We start from the raw sequence: 18,522 nt of genomic DNA, 5'->3' as shown, positions 1-18,522 counted from the left end.
ACCTTGGGTGTGCACACTGGCAAACTCCGCCTAAAAGAACGTGGGTTTCACATTGTCGCAAAACGTCAAACAGTTCGTATTGAGTACAGATGGGTACAAAAGTTGTAAACTTTTATAATGGAATTTTTTTTTTAAATAAAGAAGGATTGGTCAAATCCATTCGACCAATTATTAGAAGTTAACCCTGGATTAGTCACACACGGAATTCTTTTCTGCGTATCACTATCTTCTTAAATATCTCGATTTCCAATAATCAAAGACGCTTCTGCTTCTGAGTAGCTGAGATTTTAAAGTAGCGGAGAATATTAAAAATTTAATTGTGGGCCACATAAACTCATTACACGGGCCAGATCTGGCCCATGGGCCGTATGTTGGCCATGCCTGTTCTAACCAGTCCCCTGAGATACTCTATTTCTCCACTTTTCATTAAGAGGTTTATCAGTCAGGGACCGTTCAGGAGACAGAAGCATCATTAGTTATTTGAACAGAGAAGGTAATATAATAACTGTTAACTAAGTGTGAGGTTGTCAGCTAGGTTTGGGAGGAGGTGGGAATTAATGAAACTTAGAAATCTGGAAGTCAGACTTTGGGGAGGAGGCGCTGCTCAGCTGAGTGGCCTCTCAGTTTCCTTGGCATGAGGGTGGATAACTTCGACTTAAAGTAGAAAGTTATGAGACTGAATATTTCAATCATTACATTTATACTGTGTGATTTGAAGTGACCAGAGGATTATTGGTATTACCGAGTGTGACCAGAAACCTATGAGGTGGAGAGGGGCCCCGTGGGTACATGGGGCCTCCTGGAAAGGGGGAGTCTGGTGAGTCTGGTACTGTTAATGTTGGGAAAACTGCAAATTGCATGCAAATGCTGTCACAAGAAGGAACTGCCACTGCCCGGGTGACGTGTTTAGGAAGGGGAAAGCCGTGGGAAGCAGGCAGGAAGGACTGAATCCTAACTTTTCTCTACTGTCTCCCATAGTGCTTCCCCTCGGAAGAGCTAACATGGAGCCAGCTGGGGACGCTGAGATGGTTTGCAGAGTTGTAGCTCCGGGATCACAAGGCTGGGCGCAGAAGGGGAGATTTCGAGCTGAGAGGCAGTAAGTTCAGAAGGTCTTTGAAAACATTTTATTTACTGTAATATTCATAGCCACTATCCAATCCATCATCCAAAGGGAGTCAAGCTCTTACTAGATTCATCATTGGGTCTGGGGGACACATGTAATGGATTGTGTGTGTGTGTGTGTGTGTGTGTGTGTGTGTGTGTGGCAGAGACAGAGAGAGTCAGAGAGAGGGACAGATAGGGACAGACAGGAAGGGAGAGAGATGAGAATCAATTCTTTGTTGCGGTTCCTTAGTTGTTCATTGATTGATTTCTCATATGTGCCTTGACGGGCGGCGGGGGGGTGGGTACAGCAGACCGAGTGACTCTTTGCTCGAGCCAGCGACCTTGGGCTCAAGCTGGTGACCCTTGCTCAAACCAGATGAGCCCGCACTCAAGCTGGTGACCTCGGGGTCCTGAACCTGGGTCCTCCACATCCCAGTTCAAGGCTCTATCCACTGCGCCACCGCCTGGTCAGGCTGTAATGGATTTTTAAACTGAGTTTGGGATTCCCCATGGTTAGGCAGTAGCAGCCATCTGCCTCCATGGTCTTTCAGTGATGAGAGCAGTAGTGGCTCTCACCATTTCCAATCTTGGCATCTAAGCTGGGTGTGAAGCAATGGAGACCTCTTGACCATGGCTCCATAGTGGCTGTTGTGAGGTCGGTTGGCAATGGGGGAAGGTCATGTGAGGAACCAGGCCCAGGAACTTTGGCTGGAACTGCCCACATCCATGCCCACCAAAAGAAACTTCCCAGGAGCCCTTTGAAAAAGAATGACTGTCTGTCATCCAATGAAATTTCACCACGTCATATCAACCCGACAACCCTACCGACACTATAAATTACCCCAGGGTGGGGGAGGCAGCGCGACTTCTCTGGCCCCTTTTGCAGACCAGAGAACCTCATCTGGGATGCACTCTACTGAATAAAGTTTTTGCTGTTCCACACTTGGTGGCTATGCCCTTCTTTCTTCCTTGGCGGGGAAAATAGCTTATAGCTGTGGACACTGGTCATTTATATAGTTGGTGTCACCTCTCCCATGAAGTCTTCTAGAATTCTGAACCAGACTAGCTCACAAACCGCAGCCCACTCTTTCCCCAGGCACTAGGAATCTCCTCGTATTAGAAATAAAAATGATCATCACGCTGAATAAACATGACTCATGGAGTGTAATCAAAGTAAATTTGTTTTGGTCTCCCACTTTCTTTCTAATTTATTCAGGGGACTGAGCTCTTCCCCATCCCAGATAAAATTTAAGTCAAGTCCCATAAGTTTCTGGTCACACTCAGTAATACCAATAATCCTCTGGTCACTTCAATTCACACAGTATAAATGTAATGATTGAAATATTCAGTCTCATAACTTTTTACTTTAAGTTGTAGTTATCCACCCTCATACCAAGGAAACTGGTAGATGTCATAAACCAGGGTTTGTTTTAGGGGAGGGCAGTGTGGGCCAACTTACCAGCATATCACTACTGTTAGCCCAGCCTACCATTTCCTTTTACCCACAGACAATGACTAGAAACTCTCAGTTTTGTTTGGTTTATTTCTCTCCCTTATGCTTTGAGAGAGGCTGTATAGTGCAGTTAAGAGGTGAGCTCTGGAGCCACACCACCTGGATTCAAGTCCACATCCTATCTGTGGGGCCTTGAGCATGTCACTTAATCTCTGTGCCTCATTGATTCCATTTCTAAGGTCAAGGAAGTCATAGCACCTTCTCATCGGATTTCCCTGGGCTTAAACCAGTTAATACATGTGAAGTACCTCAAGCATCGCCGGCTCATAAAAGGTGTTCCACACGCATTAGCTATTATTATCCTGAAACTGAAATATCCTCTAGTTCTCTTATTTCAGCTGTGCAGTTAAAGGATGCAAACATCTGGTAACCAATTTAATCCCTGCATGGCTTGCTGAATGTATGTGTCCCTAGTATACTACCCTTTTGAGTGAGTGTCTATCAGGTCAAATCATGTCCTTTTCCTCTCAACAACAACAACAACAACAACAACAAAGAAAGAAAGAAAGAAAGAAAAGAAAAAAAATTTATAGCAATGACACATGGTAAAAAGCCTAGTACTACTATTATTCCAAAATGTGGGTATTGGTTTTGCATCTCAATACCTTCACTGCCTACCCTATTTTGGGTGAAGCCCTTACCTGGCTACATACTCACATATCCTCTGTTGTGACAAATTTCGGGGCGCAAGCTATTGTAGCTACCTGCTTTTGACCTTCCCTCTAATCCACAATCAAAGCCATAACCAGTCCATCACTTGTCCTTTAGATTTTCTTTTTTTTTTTTTCTTTTTTTTTTTTTTACACAGAGACAGAGAGAGAGTCAGAGAGAGGGATAGACAGGCAGGAACGGAGAGAGATGAGAAGCATTAATCATTCGTTTTTCATTGCGCGTTGCAATACCTTAGTTGTTCGTTGATTGCTTTCTTATATGTGCCTTGACTGCGGGCCTTCAGCAGACCGAGTAACCCTTTGCTGGAGCCAGCGACCTTGGGTCCAAGCTGGTGAGCTTTTTGCTCAAACCAGATGAACCGGCGCTCAAGCTGGCGACCTTGGGGTCTCGAACCTGGGTCCTCTGCATCCCAGTCCAACGCTCTATCCAGTGTGCCACTGCCTGGTCAGGCTAAAAGCATCAATTTTATTAAAGCTTCCAAACCTGAGTCAAATGGCCAGACAGGGTCTTTTTAGGTCCATGAGGGGGTGGTCAGGTAGAGGAAAGATGCTGCAACCTCCCCCCCCCTCCCCGAATCATTTCCAGTGAAATCACTCAACTGTTTCTAATCCTGTGTAGAAGGATCGAACACTCTGGAAATGCTTCAGAGGACTGTCAAGCCCTCTGGTTCACCACAGGATCAGATGAGATCATACATACACAAGTATTTTGTAATTTTGCAAACTGGAAGGCACAATGCACAGACATGCACGGGACCATCATGATTATGGATACTTTAAGGGGGCCTTGATTATCTAGAATTTCCAAAGACAGTTCTGAGCAGGCACTCACAGTTCAAAGAGGAAACTGCTCTTTAAAACTATATCCAGAGCAACCAATAGGGCTGTTTTGCAAGTGTTTCTGAGAAAAAAATTCACCTAGAGTAGACATTAGCAACAGTGGGAGATTATTGCTTAGCTGGCAGGTGGAGCCCCACCCATATATCCCTGGTCTAACCCCCTGTCACCTGCCAACCGTTCCCCAATGTACCAGTAGTTCCTGCTTCTTGCTGCCCTTAGGTATCCTTTGGCCCCTGAGTTGGGTAAGACGTGTATGCCCCAGGAGCAACCCTTGCTCCTGGGGGATGAGTTTGAGGGACCTAGACCATTCTGAGGTGTGTTCCAAACAATTTTCCAGAGAGTCCCAGTGGGACTGATCCCTCCACCCTACTCTAACATCCTTTATTGACTTGTCTCCCTTACCTACCTCACTCTCCCTATTCTCTCACTTTTTAAATTATTATTTATTCATTTTAGAGAGGAGAGGGAGAGAGAGAGAGAGAGAGAGAGAGAGAGAGAGAGAGAGAGAGGAGAGACAGAGAGAGAGAAGGGGGAGGAGCTGGAAGCATCAACTCCCATCTGTGCCTTGACCAGGCAAGCCCAGGGTTTCGAACCGGCGACCTCAGCATTTCCAGGTCGACGCTTTATCCACTGTGCCACCACAGGTCAGGCATTCCTATTCTCTCATAGAGCTTTCTGGAATCGCCACCCCAATCAACTATTTGCAACATGAAGGAAAACAGTCTTCTTTTGAGGAAAAGATTCAAACTGAGGCAGAAGAGTCTGGAGGGTTTGCCTTTGAGAGGAAAATGTAAATTACACTCGCTGAAATAGTAGCTACTTGGTAAATATAGCTATTGGGTGCTAGTAGAAATTAAGTAATACTAATAACTTGCATTTATTGATAGTTTCCATCATGCCTAGGATGACTCAAGCACTTAAAATTTTTTTTATTGATTTTTCTGAGAGAGAGAGAGAGAGAGAGAGAGAGAAGGGTGAACTCGTTGTTCTGCTTACTTGTTCCATTTAGTTGTGCATTCATCGGTTGCTTTTCATGTGTGCCCTGACTGGGGCTTGAATCTGTGATCTTGGTACACCGGGATGATGCTCTACCCATTGAAACACCCAACCAGGGCTGATCCAAGCACCTTTCACATAGGTCACAAAGAATAGTTCTTTGAAATCTGATAGTCAGGGATTTGAATCTTAGAATCTTTGCTGTTTATAACTTTTTTTTCCCTCTTAAATCACCTGGGGCATATTATTTAATCTCTCTAGTCCTCGGCTTTCTCATCTATAAAATGGGGATAACAATGGTGGAAAGAGCTAAATAAGGCAATGCACATAAGTGCTTAGCATAGTTCAGCACATTTAAGTGCTTAACTACTGCTACTACCATTGATTTTATGAGAGAAAAACATGAGTATATGGGGGAGGAAGAAACTTTTCTCTACCATTCTAGGTTATTTTGGCTGGTCTAATAACCAAATAGACGTAATATAGATTAACAAGAGAAAAATGACCAAATTTAATTACATTCATATGTATGGGTATGGGAACTCATATACATGAGAAATCAGAGACTCCATAGACAGAAATTTAGAAACACTAATGGAAAATGAAGTATACATGACATTCTGAGCTAAGGATGAGGTAAGGTACTCTGTGACTTCAGAGAGGAGAAGTTTATTCCCAGGACAAGAAAAAGAACAGATGTTCAGTAGCTACAAGTCCACCCTGCCATATAGATAGCCCATAAAAAGTTATTTCTGGTTCCTTATTGTGGATGAGATTGCTAACTTAAACCCTCTAAGGGAGAGAGGAAATTTTCACCTGAGCCCTCGGAGTCTCAATTGCCTTCAGCTCAAAATAACTCCTGTGCCAAAGTGACAGACACATCTTGGGGAAGCTTGTTCTGCACACCTTCCAGCCCCATCCAAAGACAGGAAGAAAACAAAGCTGATTTCACAGGATATGTAAGAAAGAAATTAACTGTTTCAGCTACTTAAGAGAGTGAGAAAGCCCCAATTCGTCATTACAGCCTCATGTACATTCAAATTCTGTACACCTTGCTGAAGAAAGGGATAAAGAAGGTTTAAAGGGAAAATAGTTTTGGAAGCCATTATTGAAAGCAGCAATGATGTAACACAAAAGATAGAACCTGTAGCAGTGAATGCACATGGGCTTCTTAAACATAAAAGTTTTTATTTCTGAATTTTGGTCCTTCCTTGAAAAATAAAAGAAGGAAGGAAGGAGGGAAGGAAGGACAGAAGGAAGGGAGGGAGGGAGAGAGAAAGAAAGAAAGAAAGAAAGAAAGAAAGAAAGAAAGAAAGAAAGAAAGAAAGAAAAGAAAAAGAAAGAAAAGAAAGAAAGACAGACAAGGTGAGGGTGGGGGTGAGGGGTGGTGAGCAGGCAGGAATGCAGTGTGCTGAATTGGGAAGGAAATAACAGGACTAGAAAGATCTTCCTCTCTAGCCAGGCATGGACTTTGAAAGGAACGAGGCAGGGTGAGAAGTGTGGGCAAGAAGGGCAAGAGGATTGGAGACAGGCAGGAAATGGTGAAAAAAAAAAAAAAAAGAAATAGCAAGCTGGTGTGGGCCTCCTACCTAGAGGCAGGCACCTGATGAATTGATACCCTCCTCACCCAACCCAGGGCCTCATGGGAGAGAATCTGCTAGGTCTCCCTGACTCTGGGTTTAGGAGGGCTTAATAGCCTATTGGAGACTCAGCACTTGTTAAGTTGTCATGATATAAAAGAAAGGAGAGAGGCCTGACATTTTCCCAACCCCTGAAACTGAAAGAAGAAAGGGTTCTTTATGTTCAGGGCCACATCCTGAATGACAGAGGTCAGTGTTTGCAACTGATCCGTGTGGGCGCTGGCTTCTAATTATTTCCTGGATAACCTGTTATCTATTAGCCATCAGGCTGCTTGCCAGAATATGCTAATGTCTCCAGAGTTGCTGGTCTGGATTCTGAAGAGCAGATTGTTTTGTCTTTGTGTTCTTCGAGGGGAAGTAGGAGTTGGGCAAGCAGCTAGCTCTGAGTTCTGTTGGGAGAAAGGTTGTCTTTTCCTCTGCCTTTAGCCTATGCTGAAGGAGAGAGTGCCCAGGAAGACAGGGCACAACCACGCTGATGCCAGTGAGGAACCCAGCAGTGCCTCCCCTTTTTCTGGCTCCTTGACTCACACTCCTTTGGGAGATTTGGCTTTATCAGAACATTCTGGCCTGACCTGTGGTGGTGCAGTGGATCAAGCATTGACCTGGAACCATGAGGTCGCCGGTTCGAAGCCCTGGGCTTGCCCGGTCAAGGCACATGTGGGAGTTGATGCTTCCTGCTCTTCCACCCTTCTCTCTCTCTCTATCTTTCTCTGTCTCTCTCTAAAATGAATAAATAAAAATAATTAAAAAAAAAAAAAAAAGAACATTCTGGAAAAGCTTTTGAGATAAATATATTTCTGGACTGATATCATTTGCTTAGAGAACAAGGGAACTTTTCAAATGATTGGGAAAAGGAGGGAAGGGAGGTTATTAGAATTCAGTAGTCCTGTTTTACTGTTGAGGAGGGGCAGAACTTGGCCATCACCCAAGTGAGCTTATCATCAACCATCAGTTATATTCATAGCCTCTATATTTGTTCTAAGACACAATGAAATGTCATCAAATGGGAGAGGTGCACAAATACAGGGCATAATTCTTTTCCTTATTATAAAGGTAGCATATGTTCATTATTTAAGATTTAGAAAAACGAACAACCCCCCCCCAAAAAAAACCCCCCCCAACAAACAAATACCCACTCAAAATTTCATTCCTTGTAGATAATCACTGTTAACCTCTGGGTATAGCTTCTTCTACTTTTTTCTTTTTTATGCTAATTTATACCTATCTATGAAAAAATACAATGGATTTTTGGATTTAAAAATGCAATGGGGCCCTGACCGGTTGGCTCAGCGGTAGAGCATCAGCCTGGTGTGCGGGGGACCCGGGTTCGATTCCCGGCCAGGGCACATAGGAGAAGCGCCCATTTGCTTCTCCACCCCCCCCCCTTCCTCTCTGTCTCTCTCTTCCCCTCCCGCAGCCAAGGCTCCATTGGAGCAAAGATGGCCCGGGCGCTGGGGATGGCTCCTTGGCCTCTGCCCCAGGCGCTGGAGTGGCTCTGGTCGCAGCAGAGCGACGCCCCAGAGGGGCAGAGTATCGCCCCCTGGTGGGCAGAGCATCGCCCCTGGTGGGCGTGCCGGGTGGATCCCGGTCGGGCACATGCGGGAGTCTGTCTGACTGTCTCTCCCCGTTTCCAGCTTCAGAAAAATACAAAAACAAAACAAACAAACAAAAAATACAATGGTAGCCCTGGCCAGTTGGCTCAGTGGTAGAGCGTCGGCCTGGCGTGCAGGAGTCCCGGGTTTGATTCCTGGTCAAGGCACACAGGAGAAGCGCCCATCTGCTTCTCCACCCCTCCCCTTCTCCTTTCTCTCTGTCTCTCTCTTCCCCTCCCACAGCCAAGGCTCCATTGGAGCAAAGTTGGCCTGGGCACTGAGGATGGCTCTGTGGCCTCTGCCTCAGGTGCTAGAAAGGCTCTGGTTGCAACAGAGCGATGCCCCAGATGGGCAGAGCATCGCCCCCTGGTGGGTGTGCCGGGTGGATCCCAGTCGGGCACATGCGGGAGTCTGTCTGACTGCCTCCCCTTTTCCAACTTCAGAAAAATACAAAAATAAATAAATAAATTAATTAATTAAAAAAATACAATGGTGCCCTTTGATCTTTTGGAAACAGCTGGAGAAAATATGTTCCTCAGCACTGAGATTTGTAAATAGCTCTCTGTAATCCTCAGAGACCATTTGGAGGTGTGTTCCAAACAATTTCTCAGAAGGTCCCAGTGGAATAATACTTAAAATTAAAATATTGACAATACCAGATGTTGATGAGGATGTGGAACTACTGGACAATCATACATTATTTTGGAAACCAATGTGGCAGTTTCTCATAGTTAGACATGCACATCTCTATAAATCAGCAATTAAAAATTTTAAGCATTTATCCAAGAGGAAGAACAACATATGTCCACAAAAGACTTGTACAAGAATGCTTCTGGCTCTGCTACTTAACTCGATGAGTGATCTTAAGGGTGTGACTTTACCCTGATGTAAAATGGGGTTAATATCAATGCACTGACGCTGTCTGTCTATACAGCCTGAGAGAAAAGTAGCACACCAGTCTTTTTCCAATGGGGCTGCCACAGCTTATGCAGCATGATTTGCTGGTGACCCAACTTTACTCCACTGGAGCAGAAGACAAGTTGAGGAGGTCTGGGGCACAAGCTGGAAGCAACCTCAGAATGGAGGTTTGGCTAGACCAGAGCTGATGTGAGATTTGTCTGGTGTAAAGCCAGTAGCCACGGCCACAATCACAGCTGCCTGACCCATGCAGGTTCACATTAGATTCAGACAGACGGTAATGAAACAGCAGAGCCAAGAACTGGTGGGCCATTAGCTTTAATCCTAGCTTGCACCTGGTGGGCAAGAAATACACACAGTGGGAAAACAGTTCCCTTTCCATTCAGGGCTCCCAAAGCCACTGACTTATCTGAGTTTCCTAGAATCAAAGGTCTCTAATCTCACCAGTCTTATTCACCTCTGTTCCCCATCTCCTTCTCTCTGCACAAACTGGCTTCTCCCTCAGCACTCCACCATCTTGGCTGCTTCTCCTGGCCTCCTCCACGTGGCCTTTCTTTGCTCTCCTCTCCTCCACATGGCCTTTCTCTGCTCTCCTTTCTTTCTTCTCTCCTCTAGTGCTAATCTCAGGAACCCGGAGAGAGCAAGCTCCCAGTCTGCCCCATTTTATAGGGTAGAAATCAAAACCTTTAATCCAATATACAAACAAGGAAGTCTCTGATACAAAGTCACTTATCTGAGGCATAATGGGAGTCCTCACAAGAGTGTACCACCCTACATCATGCAACAGTCAAGGGTGTGGGGAAAAGCTTAGTCTTAAAACTAAGCCTTAGGCTATAACCACCCTGTCTGCTTACAGCCTGTCCCCCACACCCAATGCAAACTATAAGCGAGCAAACATATATCATATTTAAAAACTTATTTGACCAACATCTGGCATAAGGAATATGGCTTACCCCTCCTCCTAGGCATATGTTCCTCTGAGGAGCTGTTTCTGCTGAAGAATCTCCTGGGAAAGAAGTCTTGAGCAGCATTTGCATTTGGAATTCAGAAATTCATAAGTAAGTCTGAGAGCCTTCCAGGCTATAGAAGAGAACGCTACGGCTCTTGAGAAAGCATTTAACATAAATGAAGAAGAATCCAACTCAACCATGGGGAGGGAAGGTGTCTGTATGACCTCATATAATGAGGACTGAATATGCCATAGTATTTATATTAGTCTGACTAGCCAAATAATAGAATTAAAATAAGAATATACCAATAAAATAAGCTTATAAAAGAATTTCTGTAAAGCTACTTGTGGGTCAAATAAGTTTGCTAATATAACGTATATGTTTGCTCGCTTTTAGTTTGCATTGGGTGTGGGGGAACAGGCTGTAAGCAGTCAAGATCCTTAAGCTTAAGGCTTAGTTTTAAGACTAAGCCTTTCCCTCCCTTTTAATACCAAGATCTTCTCAAAACTAAGCTTTTCCCCACACCCTTGACTGTTGCATGATGTGGGGTGGTGCACTCTTATGAAGAATCCCATTTATGCCTCAGATAAGTGGCTTTGTATCAGAGACTTCCTTATTTGTGTACTGGCTTAAAAGCTTTAATTTCTACACTATAAAATAAGGGAGACCAGGGGTTCTCTCTCTCTTGGTTCCTGAAATTACCATTGCAGAGGAGAGGCAGCCAAGATGGCGGAGTGCTGAAGGAGAAGCCAGTTTGTGCAAAATCTGTGCAGAGAGAAGGAGATGGGGAACAGAGATGAATAAGGCTGGTGAGGTAGAAACCTTTGATTCTAGGAATACTCAGATGAGTGAGTGGCTTGGGAGCCCTGAATGGAAAGGGAAGTGTTTTCCCACTTGTGTATTTCTCGGCCTCTGGGTGTGAGCTAAGATTAAAGGTAATGGCCCACAAGTTCTTGGCTCTGTTGTTTCATTACCATGGTGGCTGTGGCTACTGGTTTTACACTACTCATGTCAATCTTAGTAAATATTAAATCCAGCTTGTTACTCTAACTGTAATTATGACTTAATATTTCCAATCTTGAAATCAAAGCCATGTACAGGGGTCCTCAGGTTATGACAGTCTCAACATACGATGTTTCAAGTTTACAATGCTCACTGCCATAAAAAATTTAAAAAAATTGACCCGTGAGTGTTTCGGCTTACACCTTTAATGTTGTACTTTCTTTACACTAATTTTTGGTCATTTTTTTCTGTTACTACAATACAGTGTACAGTATAGTATATTTATGTACTTTTCCTTTTTCTGTGGCTTAGTTGTATTTCTATATTCTATATCAGTGGTCGGCAAACTCATTAGTCAACAGAGCCAAATATCAACAGTACAACAATTGAAATTTTTTTTGAGAGCCAAATTCTTTAAACTATATAGGTAGGTACATTGTTATTAACTTAATTAGGGTACTCCTAAGCTGGCCTTTGAGCCATACTCAAGGGGCCAAAGAGCCACATGTGGTTTGCGAGCCGCGATTTGCCTACCACTGTTCTATATTATGATTTTACAACTGTGTTAGGATAGGTAAGTGACTTAGGCTAGGGTGTGTTTTGACTTACACCAAAATTTGGGTTACGTCACTGTCATAGGAATGGAACTGTGTCGTAACTCAAGGACCTCCTGTATTCTGTAACAAATCAAAAGTATATAATCAGTCTGATTGGTGGTGGTACATGGAAAGATCATCAACCTGGAATGTTGAGGACTCAGGTTCGAAACCCCAAGGTCACTGGCTTGAGCGTGGGCTCATCAGGTTCGAAAGTGGAATTGTCAACATGATCCCAAGGTTGCTGGCTTGAGCCCAAAGTCGCTGGCTTGAGCAAGGGGTCGCTGGCTTGGCTTGAGCCCCCTAGGCAAGGCACATATGAGAAGCAATCAATGAATAACTGAAGTGACACAAGTATGAGTTGAAGCTTCTCATCTCTCTCCCTTCCTGTTTCTCTCTCTCTCTCGAGGTTAAAAAAAAAAGTATATAATCAATTCTATGCTTTCACCTCTGGCTTAGTTCTTATCACAGTTCAACAGCTTGTTCCCCTCATGGAATAAGGAACATTAATGCTGGTGACAGATTACAGATATCCAGCTGATGCACATCAAGAGTTAACATTGGCCTGACCAGGCCGTGGCGCAATGGATGGAGCATCGGACTGTGATGCGGAAGGACCCAGGTTCAAGACCCTGAAGTCGCCAGCTTGAGCGTGGGCTCATCTGGTTTGAGCAAAAGCTCACCAGCTTGGACCCAGGGTCGCTGGCTCCAGCAAGGGGTTACTCGGTCTGCTGAAGGCCCGCAGTCAGGGCACATATGAGAGGGCAATCGATGAATAACTAAGGTGTCGCAACGCGCAACGAAAAACTAATGACTGATGCTTCTCATTTAAAAAAAAAGAGTTAACATTGGAGTGAGAAAAATGGACCCTCAGCTCCCCTCCTCTCTCTCCCACCACACTAGGCTTACAGTTTTGATTATCAGACAAGACCAAGAGGACAACCTGCCTGCAGGAATGTGGAGGCATCAGTTTCAAGAGAACAATAACCCCAGTTTATAAGTTATTTGCTAGCTTCAGTTCCAGTTACAAGGCCAAGAGGACCACAGAAGTCCAGCCAGCCATGAAAATAAGAAGGTCCCTTCCTCGTGAGAAATTGTACATCTGCCCTCCCGCTGAGGGTTATTGCTCTCCTGAATTCCCTAGACCCCCATATAATCTGGCCAAAGAGTCTGAGCTGTTAAGATGGGATTTTAAGGACAGGATTCCCCCTATCTTCTCAGGTGGCCAGCACTTGAATAAACCTCTTTCCTTCTCACCATCACCTGTGTCGCAAATATTGGCTTTTCATGCTGCAGCATGCAGCTGGACCTGGGGGTCATTTTCTCCGGTTACACTCACAGTGAGCAAGGCTGTATTTAGGAGGTAAAAAATACTTTGTCAGTGTTTTTTATGGTTTCCTCTTTAGCTTCCCTTCAAGCCAGCTGTGGATGATCCCATTCCCCTTGCCAGAGATTGGTTTAAAAATAGACAGGCACCCAACTCTGCTCAATGAGGCATGAAAGGAATTCTACAGGGGACTTTTGAAAAAAGTTTCTGTGCTTCTAAGAAGCAGACCTAGGAACAGCATCCTTTTCTTTCTTTGGATGTTATTTTGTTCCCTAATCACAAAGGGGCCAGCTGGTGATCAAAGCTAACATCTTAAGGATAGCAAAGAGGAGAGATACAGACAAACTGTGTCCTTGACACCTTGAACTACTTACTGTACTACACCTGGAACCTACTACTTCCGGAATTCCATTAGTGAGATACAGTACTACATATATTTCCTTATATGTTTGAATCCTCCTTATATAACAGGTTTTCTATTACTTGTGGCTAAACCATCTGTTGGGTAAACAAATGTTTTTAGGTTTGCTTGCTTGTATTGGGGCAGCACTCTATGTGTATAGTCTATGGAGGGCTAAGGGTGCTTGCCCGTAGGGTGACAGATTGCAAATTGTGGATTGTCTTCCTGCTTGGGAGGGGCAATTGTTTGCTGGAGAAGGTTGTTTCCCTCCCGCCCCCCCACTCTGTTTTTCAGGGGAGTGCAGAGAGCAGAGAGTCCAGAAACAGTCTGGAGGGTGAGTCCAGAGAATGAACCGGAGACCGAGTTTGGGCTTGGGAGCCCTGATTTCCACCTGGGCTGTTTGGCTGGGGAGTGCTGAGGTTGGTGGGTTCTGAGATAGGAGAGAGGGAGGTGGTCTTCCCTGCTTGTTTGCTTGTCTGCCGATATAAGACTCTAATAAACAGAATGGCCCACCATCTGCTGGCTCCACAGTCCCTTTACCGTCTGCCCGAATCCAATAAGCACCAGCACAATGATGGCCATGGCCGCTGGCCTTACACCATCCTAACCAACAGAGCATGAAACTAGAATTCTGCCGTTAGCTGGTGGGAGCTTAGAGGTGATAAGACTTGGGTTAAGGGAGCATAACTGGTATCATCACAGGTTGGTGACAACAGGACAATAGGTCATACATGCTTCTATACATGTCAGGTGTAACTCCTTCTTTACAGCCCAGCTGAACCGGGAATATTGTATTGCTCTACCTTTTTTTTCTTTAGTCAAAGTAAATTTGACTCTGAGTTCCCAATCCTGTTCAGTGGGCAGATAATTAATCTGTCATTCTGAGGGCTCAACCTTTCGAAAGACTGTGTCTAGTGGGAAAGTGTAGAGGCATCCCATCCATTAGGCAGCCAATAATTCACAGCAAGTTTTCCTCTGCTGCTTCAGGTCTCTTCCAGTTTGGTGGTTTTGCTATTTCTGAGCCCTTTTTGGGGACCAGGAATATTTGAGAGGGTGTGTTGGTCAAATAAGTTTGTAAATATGACATATGTGTTTGCTCACTTTGGGTGTGGGAAACAGGCTGTAAGCTGGCAAAGTTATTATAGCCTAAGGCTTAGTTTTAAAACTAAGCTTTTGCCCACACCCTTGACTGTTGCAGGATAGGGGGCGCTCTTATGAGGAATCCCATCATGCTTCAGATAAGTGACTTTGTATTAGAGACTTCCTTGTTTGTATATTGGATTAAAGGTTTTGATTTCTACACTATAAAATGGGGCAGACTGGGAGCTTGCTCACTCTTAGTTCTTGAGATTAAGCATTAGAGGAGAGAACAGAGAAAGGCTACATGGAGGAGAGGAGAAGCAGCCAAGATGGCAGAGTGCTGAAGGAGAAGCCAGTTTGTGCAGAGTTTGTACAGAGAGAAGGAGATGGGGAACAGAGGTTAATAGGCTGGTGAGGTAGAAACCTTTGATTCTAGGAAACTCGGATAAATCAGTGGCTTTGGGAGCCCTGAATGGAAAGGGAAGTGTTTTCCCACTGTGTGTATTTCTTACCCGCCGGGTGCAAGCTAGGATTAAAGCTAATGGCTCACCAGTTCTTGGCTCTGTTGTTTCATTACCATCTGTCTGAATCAATTGTGAACCTGCATGTGATGGTGACCGTGGCTACTGGCCTTAAAGGGTAAAAACCCAAAGTATGAGGCCCATGTCCTCTGAGATCTGGTCCTTACCCAGGACCCTGGAATTCATTACATTCTTATCATCTGAGTTGTCTTCTCTCTCTTTCTACCTTTCTGGTTTCTGAGCACTCGGCTTTCTCCTTCCTCATTCTTCAAAGCATCCTGCCTCCTTCTCCCCCTGGCTGTCTGTATCATCTCATCAATGAGCCAGGACTTTTATAAAGACAAGAAGATCTATTAGCTTCAAGAAGCTCTGCTTTCTGTCCTGCAAGAATTCCTAAGACAAGAAAAAACAAAAAGGCTGATTAGCAATGCCTGCCTGAAAAGAGAAGGCAATGGAAAATTATAGCAAATGAATTAGTACCTCAATTATATTGTTATAGGTACCTCAGAGGTGACATGGAGAACTTAGCTCAATGGGAGGCTGGCTCCATGCTGACTGGCAACCAGATAACCAATGAGAGTTGGAAAAAGAGAAAGAAGGTGGGTTCTGAGCACTGTGGGGAAAATTTGCCTAGTAATTTGTGAAGCCTACTTCATAGCCTGGAATTGAGAGCCAGGGGTCTTGGCTGCCTCTTTCCTTTCCTGGGGGTGCCTGGGTGTAAGGTCAATGGCTCTTGCCACTGTGGCCACACAGTTCCACATTGGATTTGGGCAAACGGTAAAGGAGCTGTGGAGCCAGAAAACGGTGGGTTCTTGTAAAGCCAGAAGCCAGGGCCAGGGCCAGAATCACAGCAGCTGCCTGGCCTATGCAGGTTCGCATTGGATTCGAACAGTCAGCAAAGAAACAATGGAGCCAAAAACTGATAGGCCATTTTCTTTAATTCTAGCTTGCACCCGGCGGGCAAGTAAAAATACACACTGGCTCCAAAACCCACTCACATTCAGTGCTCACAAAGCCACTGACTTATCCAAGTTTCCTAGAATCAAAGGTTTCTAGCTCACCAGCCTTATTCTCCTCAGTTCCCCATCTCCTTCCTTCTCCAGCGTCAAACTGCACAAACTGGCATCTCACTCAGCACTCCGCCATCTTGGCTGCTTTTCCTGGCCTCCTCCATGTGGCCTTTCTCTGCTCTCTGCTGTGATCTCACATGCTAATCGTCCCAGGAACCAAGAGAGCAAGCTCTCGCTCCATCCCCATTTTATAGTGTAGAAATCCAAACCCTTAATCCAATATACAAAATAGGGAAGTCTCTAATACAAAGTCACTTTCTGAGGCATGATTGGATTGTACCACCCCACATCAAAAAAGGTGGGAAAGGCTTAATCCCAAAATCAAGCCCCAGGCTACAACGATCCTCAACACACATTAATATCACCTGGACGACGGCCTCTTTAACAAAGTTAGCATAATACATTTTATCTGCCCAACAGTCCTTTTATTTATTAAAGTCTTGTATGGCCTGACCTGTGGTGGCGCAGTGGATAAAGCGTCAACCTGGAAACGCTGAGATTGCCCGTTCAAAACCCTGGGCTTGCCTGGTCAAGGCACATATGGGAGTTGATGCTTCCTGCTCCTCCCCCCTTCTCTCTCTCTCTCTCTCTCTCTCCCCCCCCCTCTATAATGAATAAATAAAATCTTAAAAAAAAATTAAAGTCTTGTATGGGTGGATGAGCAAACAGGCAGGACTCCAAGCCCCTCAGCATTCTGGACTCAGCTGGACTCACAGGCCTCCACCATCCTCAGCACTCCCCAGCCAAACAGGCTGGCAGATATCAGGGTTCCCAAACCCCGACTCAGTCTCCAGTTCCACAGCCCAGACTCACCCTTTGGATTCCTCTCTCTCTCTCTCTCTCTCTCTCTCTCTCTCTCTCTCTTTCCTCTAGCAAAACTGGCTGGGGGAAAAACCCCTTTTCCTGCAAACAATAGTAATGCACAATTTGCAATCTGCTGTCCTGAGGGCAAGCACCCGGCAGCCTTCCATAGACTATACACACGTCCCTGGCCAGGTCAATGGAAAATATAAGCAAGGAAACCTAAACACATGTGTTTCACACTTGTTTGCTAAATACTGAGTGTGCTTAAAAATACACTTCCATTTGTATAAGCATGGTGTTGGTCAAATAAGTTTGTAAATATGATATATATGTTTGCTCGCTTATAGTTTGCACTGGATGTGGGGAACAGGCTGTAAGCAGGCAGGGTCGTTATAGCCTAAGGCTTAGTTTTAAGAATAAGCCTTTCCCACCCTAAGTGACTTTGTATCAGAGACTTCCTTGTTTGTATATTGGATTAAAGGTTTTGATTTCTACACTAGAAAACGGGACAAAGGAGCCCATGCAGGGGGAGAGCAGAGAAAGGCCACGTAGAGGAGAAGAGAAGCAGCCAAGATGGCAGAGTGCTGAAGAAGCCAGTTAGTGCAGAGTTTGTGCAGAGAGAAGGAGATGGGGAACAGAGGTTAATAGGCTGGTTTGGTACAAACTTTTGATTCTAGGAAACTCAGATAAGTCAGTGGCTTTGGGAGCCCTGAATGGAAAGGGAAGTGTTTTCCCACTGTGTGTATTTCTTGCCCGCTGGGTGCAAGCTAGGATTAAAGCTAATGGCCCATCAGTTCTTGGCTCCGTTGTTTCATTACTGCCTGTCTGAATCTAATGCAAACCTGCATGGGCCTGGTGGCTGTGATGGTGGCCGTGGCTACTGACCTTATACATGGTCTCTGTCTCTGCCTTGCCGGCACACTTGGGGTGACTGTAAATACTGAATTCACTAGGGAGTGGGTGATAATGTGCAAGAAAGGTTTTTGAGTTGATAATGAGTAGGAAGATGCTGGCATTCCACCCAGGCTTGGAGCAGCTCCCGGGTCTTCCCAGCCTCCTCTGTGAAGGCCAACTTGTGAACTTACCCCAGAGGTGACAGTAGAGCAGAAGTACCTGCAGCGGAGGTTGAGACAGTATCTTCCCAAAGTAGCTAAAAGGACCTTTGCCATCATTATGGCCAACTCCCTAGTTTCACAGATAAGGTCCCTGAGACTCCCACAGGCTAGGAGGCTTGGGTAATTTCAAGTGAAATGATAAGGGAACTCTTGGGTACAGAGAATTTTTGCTCCCAGCCCTTTCTTCTTCTTCTTTTTTTCTTCTTCTTTTATTTTTTTATAAGAGAAAGTTTATTTAGAAAGTCACAGATGTAGCAGAAGTGAGTGGTAGAAGACATGGGCTCAGGAAACAAGTTGCAAAGGCAAAAGAAGGGGCCCATGGAGTTAAGGTAAGAGAAGGATAAAGGTAATGCACCTTGGTTGTGGGTAGGGGAGGAGGGGGG

At 44.9% G+C, this 18,522-nt stretch overlaps 1 long non-coding RNA gene across 1 annotated transcript in view; it reads left to right on the top strand.

The window, feature by feature from the left end:
* The first annotated feature begins 18,306 nt into the window (after nt 1-18,306).
* LOC136335344 (uncharacterized) overlaps nt 18,307-18,522 on the top strand; it is a 46,083-nt gene continuing 45,867 nt past the window's right edge. The window contains exon 1 of the long non-coding RNA XR_010731299.1: nt 18,307-18,468. This is a non-coding gene — a long non-coding RNA (uncharacterized lncRNA). The remainder of the gene's footprint in view (nt 18,469-18,522) is intronic.

This window comes from Saccopteryx bilineata, chromosome 4, assembly GCF_036850765.1.
Source record: "Saccopteryx bilineata isolate mSacBil1 chromosome 4, mSacBil1_pri_phased_curated, whole genome shotgun sequence".
Lineage (NCBI taxonomy): Eukaryota > Metazoa > Chordata > Mammalia > Chiroptera > Emballonuridae > Saccopteryx > Saccopteryx bilineata.
Note: the sequence above shows the minus strand (reverse complement) of the source record. Positions and strands in the feature narration are given on the sequence as shown.